Source organism: Protomyctophum parallelum, assembly GCF_964188405.1.
Source record: "Protomyctophum parallelum genome assembly, chromosome: 16".
In the NCBI taxonomy this organism is placed as follows: domain Eukaryota; kingdom Metazoa; phylum Chordata; class Actinopteri; order Myctophiformes; family Myctophidae; genus Protomyctophum; species Protomyctophum parallelum.
Window position 1 is genome coordinate 18,330,072 of NC_139711.1, and position 5,771 is coordinate 18,335,842.

The window sequence follows — 5,771 nt, forward strand, 5'->3', positions numbered from 1 at the left end:
GACCTAAGATCAAGGCAAACATTTAGAAAATAGCTCTTTTACTTTACTTGAGTAGGCTATTTCCATTTTGCAGTACTTTTCATTAATTATGTATAAACTATAAACTCACTTCAACGTTTCCTTTTGTACGGTAATTTCTTTGCAATACATTTGCACTTTTACACAAGTGTCAAGTAGGCCTATGTCATGATCGTGACATCCCCTCCTTTCCACCGCACAGGTCTTGCATATCAATAGGGCACTTGTGAGGATGATAAGAGGTCTTATTGATCTATTTTAGAACACAGAGAGTGGAGAGGCAGGAGTGGAGATGCGGTGGTGCAGAAAGAAGGAAGCAACGTTTAAAAGCAAGAAATATGTTTCATCTAAATGGGTTAAGTATAGGATATAGAATACATAAATAATAATCTGAGTACTTCTTCCACCACGAATGAATGTTTTACACAACTCTGTTACTAATTTCCTAGAATTTCTCTTCTATGGTTCAGCGTACTACGAACTGTTCCGTTCCAAAAACACAATGCATGACGAATAAACAAATAGCCTACAGCACTTATGTTGTTGCTATTAACCACAAAGCCACAAGGCTTTGATGTGTGTGTGTGTGTGTGTGTGTGTGTGTGTGTGTGTGTGTGTGAGTGCGTGACAGTGGGTTCTGCTTCAAGTGTACTTCATTGTACTCACACTGCAGGCTAATTATACAAATAAAACACTTATGAACAGTGATGTAAGTGTGAGCAAGTGGAAATGTAGATGTGTTGTGGTTATGTGAGTTTGTGCTATTTTGCTTCAAGTACCTCGGGGTGCACATTTGAGAGGACTTAAAGTGGACCACAAACACCTCAAACATCTTCACTTATACCGCCATATATGCCATTGCCGAAGTGCTTTGTCACTTGAAGCCTAATGGTAGCCCATATGGCCTACCATTGGAAATGCATTGGAGTGGCCATTAAACAAAGACAGAAGACAGACACAAGACAGGTGTCTTGAATGTGTGAACGCAGCCCAGTGAGGGCATATGTCAAACCCCCCCCCCCCCCCTCAATTGGAGAGGGGTGGGGCCGAGAAAGGCTCTTATTGAGACCTTTAGATCGTGTCAAAGGTCATGTCTCAACTAGAAACAGGATCTGACACGAAATTTGGGCCCCAAATCATACCCTAGAAAGCACAAGTGTATTTAAAACACATGTTTTTTGACTGACCGCAGATCACTGCCTGTCAGAATTTCACCCCCCTACCTATCTAAAGATTGGAGAGTATTAGGATGTTAATATTCATTTTGAATTCAGTAATTTCTGTACTGTTCAGAGGACCATCCTTTTAGTTTTCAGTGTAACCAGTCAGGACATATAGCTTATCTGTGTGACATCAACGATGAAGATTATAAGCACCAGTTGTGTCTGACCCAGGCAGAGAAGCCGTCCTTGCAGATAGCAGCACATGCATTGGAGAAAAACGGACGTGAGCAACGGATAAGAGGATGCCTTCTGGAGAGTGGGGTATCGAAGCTTAGCCACCGCAAAAAGAATCCCATCCGCATGGCCCAGACCCCCCCAAGTGGAGATGGACATCCCCAGGCGCTCAGCAGACTGGGTGAGCCGACTGGGGAAGACTTAGAACCAGAAGCCGGATGACCTGGGAGAGATACGCCAGCAGGTGCACCTCCTTGAGGAGCGCAGCACTGTCTATCCACACTTTTCCTGGGCTGTGTGTGCTCCAGTTCCTGTTGATTTCATTGGATATCATTGGTCATCTGACCAGTTTCATTGGCTTTCATTGGATCAAATCGACAGGAACTGGAGCACACACAGCCCAGGAAAAGTGTGGATAGGCAGTGTATGGATGAGATGGAGGAGGAGCTTGGCAAGGTAAACACTGTGCATAACCAGCTGGATGTCTGCAAGAGACGGGTGCACGACCAAGTATGCTGCAGAGGCCAGGAAATCTGAAAAGTGGCAGTTGAAGTATAAGAACCTTCATGACCAGCACCACATTTTAGTTGAAGAGAAAGAACACTGGATGTTGGAGAGAGAGGCACTGCAGGCGACCAATGACAAGCTGAGGTGGGGACAAGACCAACAGCGGGTGTCAGAGCTATAAGTCCAGGTGGAGAAACTCCAGAAAGCTCTACAACAAGATCAGGACAGCAAGACAGACGATGCCATCTCATTTCTGCTGAAGAAAACTCGGGGCACTTGGAGAAGCAGCACCAGATCTACCAGAAGGAGAAAGGGGTCCTTGATGACCTAGGATTCAAAGCAGAAGGCCCTCGAATCCTGATCATCCACCCTGGTCAGTGGAACCATGGGTGGCACCACTTGCAGAGTAAGAGCATGACAATGGGAGGGTCCTGTAGAAGTGGTTAACTGTTAGTGGTTAACTGTTCTGGTCATGTTTTTAGTTTTTTTCATTTTTGTAGTGAATCGTTGGGGCGACGATTCAATTTTGGAGGGGGTAGAATGTAGCCCCTAGAGGGAGGCAGAGGTAAAATGACATAATAAGTGACCAGAGTATTTAAAGCCTTTCTGAACAGGCAGGTAACAGGTCTGAAATCTCTGGGGCCTCACAACATGGCTGGTAGCAGGTTGTTGAGAGGGGGATGTTGAGTGCCAAGTGGTAAGCCTGTTTGCTGGATGTATTGCATCTTTGCTTTTACTGCTATCTTGTATGGTCTACAATGATTATGTTTTTATATTGTCAGGACTGCAGTGGCACTTTTGGTGCTGTTATGTGGATGTTTACCGGTCCTGAATTGTTTGGCGAGTGGCCTCCCCAGTAATGTGTAGGCATGTAAAATGGATCAATGTGAGTATTATACGATATGTGTGCAAAGCTGAACAAAAATGGGTTGATATATTCTGTTGTATTTGCCCTGCAAGTGTATTGTCTAACATTGTAACCTATGATGTCGTTGTTACCACAGCTACAGTTGGAGACTGGGGCCTATTCTGCCTGTGTAGCTGTGTCAATGTAGCCATTGAGGAGACTGCCTGTGTGTAGCCATTGAGAGTTATCTGGTAAAGCAATCATTGATTCATATTTAGTTATTGCCTGTGACATCTTATAGAAAGTATGATGTAATATTTTTATTATTCCTTGTGCTTTGTTTTGATTGCATAGTTGAACAGTGTGCTTTGTTTTTGTTGATCCATGATTGAGGAATAAGCGGCACCCATACGGACCGCTGTTCCTTTCCCTTCGTTATTTGATTTGCTATGATTTGTATTTTTGTTTGGTAACCATTCTCCCCATTTCTAGTTAAACCTCTTAACACTTTTAAACATTTTATATGCAAAAATCTGTTAATCTTTTTGTACTAAATAAACTATTTGCTATTTTGTACCCTATATGCCCTGGTCCAGTCTCAAATATGTATTGGCTGGGTTACATATAGCTCTCTCTCCTTCGTAATATGTGCCCTTATTAGAATGTGAACAATAAGCAGCACGGCTATAATCAAAGCAACGATGCTTGACTTGTAGCCTGCAGTGCCAGCCAGTGGCAGTGGATCCACGATAGCACATGGCTAATTAACATATATTTAAATTTGGACCATCGTATGCAAATTACCCATGCAGTATATATGCCACATGGAAAGAGGTGCGTAACATAACATAGCTTACTTGTTTTTCATTGCATGTCAGATAAGACAACATTGATGTGAGTGAGACACCTGGCGGCGTGACCTAGATGCAGATGTGAAGAGATCTGGCCATACATGGGGACAGCTGGAGAAAATGGCCCAGGACAGGGATGCCTGGAGAGCTCTTGTTCGTGGCCTATGCCCAAGGTTGGGCGATAGGCGTAAGTAAGAGATGATACAAACATTACTTACACACGATGCTTGACTTGAATGAATAACATATTGAATACAAGTACGTGTGATGCTGCATACCATAAAAGAACACCATGTGATATCAGTGATATTTTATTATAAATGCAAAATGTCAGGCAGAAATAAACCATATGTCCAAAACGTACTTCTCAGCATGGAATTGTGGACGAAATGTTATCCAACGGCAACAAAATATTCTTTAGTTTGGCGTCTGAGAGGCTAGATCTAATTGAATGGTGGTCCATGGCTCATAATGTCAATTGAACAGTGGGCCTTGATATGAAAAAGGAGATATTTCTGCCTGACAGCAATGATATAACATGCCTATAACATTTAACATAATATAAAATGCAACTGTATTACTTACATTTTTAAACCAGGTAGGTTTACTTAAAATAGTTAGAAATAGTGCTTTTTAGCTTGTAAACATAATATAAAATACAACTTTTGAGGTAGTTTTTACTTCTTTTTTTTAGGTAGTATTTTTTTAAATTACTTGTAGCATGTAAATCATAGCTTGTAAACATCATTATTGTGCTTTTTTTTTTAAAGCTAGTAAACAAGTTGAGTACTACTCAGCCTACTCTAAGTATATTATTATGATGCCAACACTGTTATAATTTTAATCAATTCAAATACTATTGGTATTGTAGAATTGATTCATGAACTTTGTCTGTGGAATTGATTAATCAACATGTCCTGAGAAGAGAGGTTGTGCTGAAAGTAACCCTGTATTTGGGCGCTGTGGCCGATGTCATCACATCATTGTCCTTTTTTGCAGCTTGAAGTTCAGCCTTCCATTCAGCCAGAGTTGTGGTGGCTGTGGCCTGGCAGTAGGCCTACCAATTGCCATAATAGTTATTGTGGGTTGCAGGGTCCTGCTAGCCTGGGTACCCAGGCTAGGGTCCCGCTCCATCTGACACTGCTTGCATGTGATGATGTTAGTCCTCTTGGTGTACCGTCTCCTCTTTTTGCCACTTGCTTCTTCCTCTAACTTCCTCTTACAGTAGAGCAGGGTGCTGTAATGCAATTTTTTTGTGGAAGTTACAGGAACGGCAGGTTGGGAGGTAGGTGCAGGAGCCAGCGTACGTTGTGAGGTAGCCACCGGAAGGAGAGGTTGGGAGATAGCCACAGGAACGGGAGGTTGGGAGGCAGAGAGTAGAGGTTGTGGAGCAACTAAGATTGTATGAGGCACATATGTTGTGGAAGCTGCAGCTCAAGAAAACTGGGAACAAGAAACTGGGTGGGATAGAGGAGAGGTTGAGCTGGCAAGAGAGGTCGCTGCACACGTGGTTGAGGTTGGACAGCTGGTGTTGGTGTCGGGATAGTGTCAAGGGCTGCAAGGAAAGGTGGCCTAAGACTGGCGCATGGAGCCACTGACCCCTTTTTCCCAGGGCTGTCCCTGTAGTGTCAGGGGGAGAGCAAACGCAGGTTTCCACAGCACTGGTCGGCATACAAAGTGGGTCTAAGAACGGTTGGCGCATGAGGCCCAATGGACCTGGGATTGTGATGGAACAATTAACCGTTTGCTGGTTACACCCTGGCGTTCCAAAGCCTGCCATCCCGACGCAACGCATTACTAACCCTGTCCCAAACTGTACGCAGAATTAAGCCACGTAGTCAGAATGGCTAAAACCTAACCCCAATGCCACTCCGTCCCCGTTTGCTGTGCCGTGTTTCGTATGTGACGTATGTGGTTTTAGTCGCCATACTAGGTCTCAGTAGTGTATACTATTTATGCAATTATAGATTGAGACTCAGTCTCAATGTGTTTTACTGGTTAAATAAAAGTAAAATTGGTGGGGTTACTGAAGATATGGGTGTATGCTGCACCCATGGATGTACACTCCACTTTCACTGGACTGAAACTACACATCCAAATGGTGCAAGAAAAAAACAAATAAATAAAACACAAACAAATAAAACAAACCAA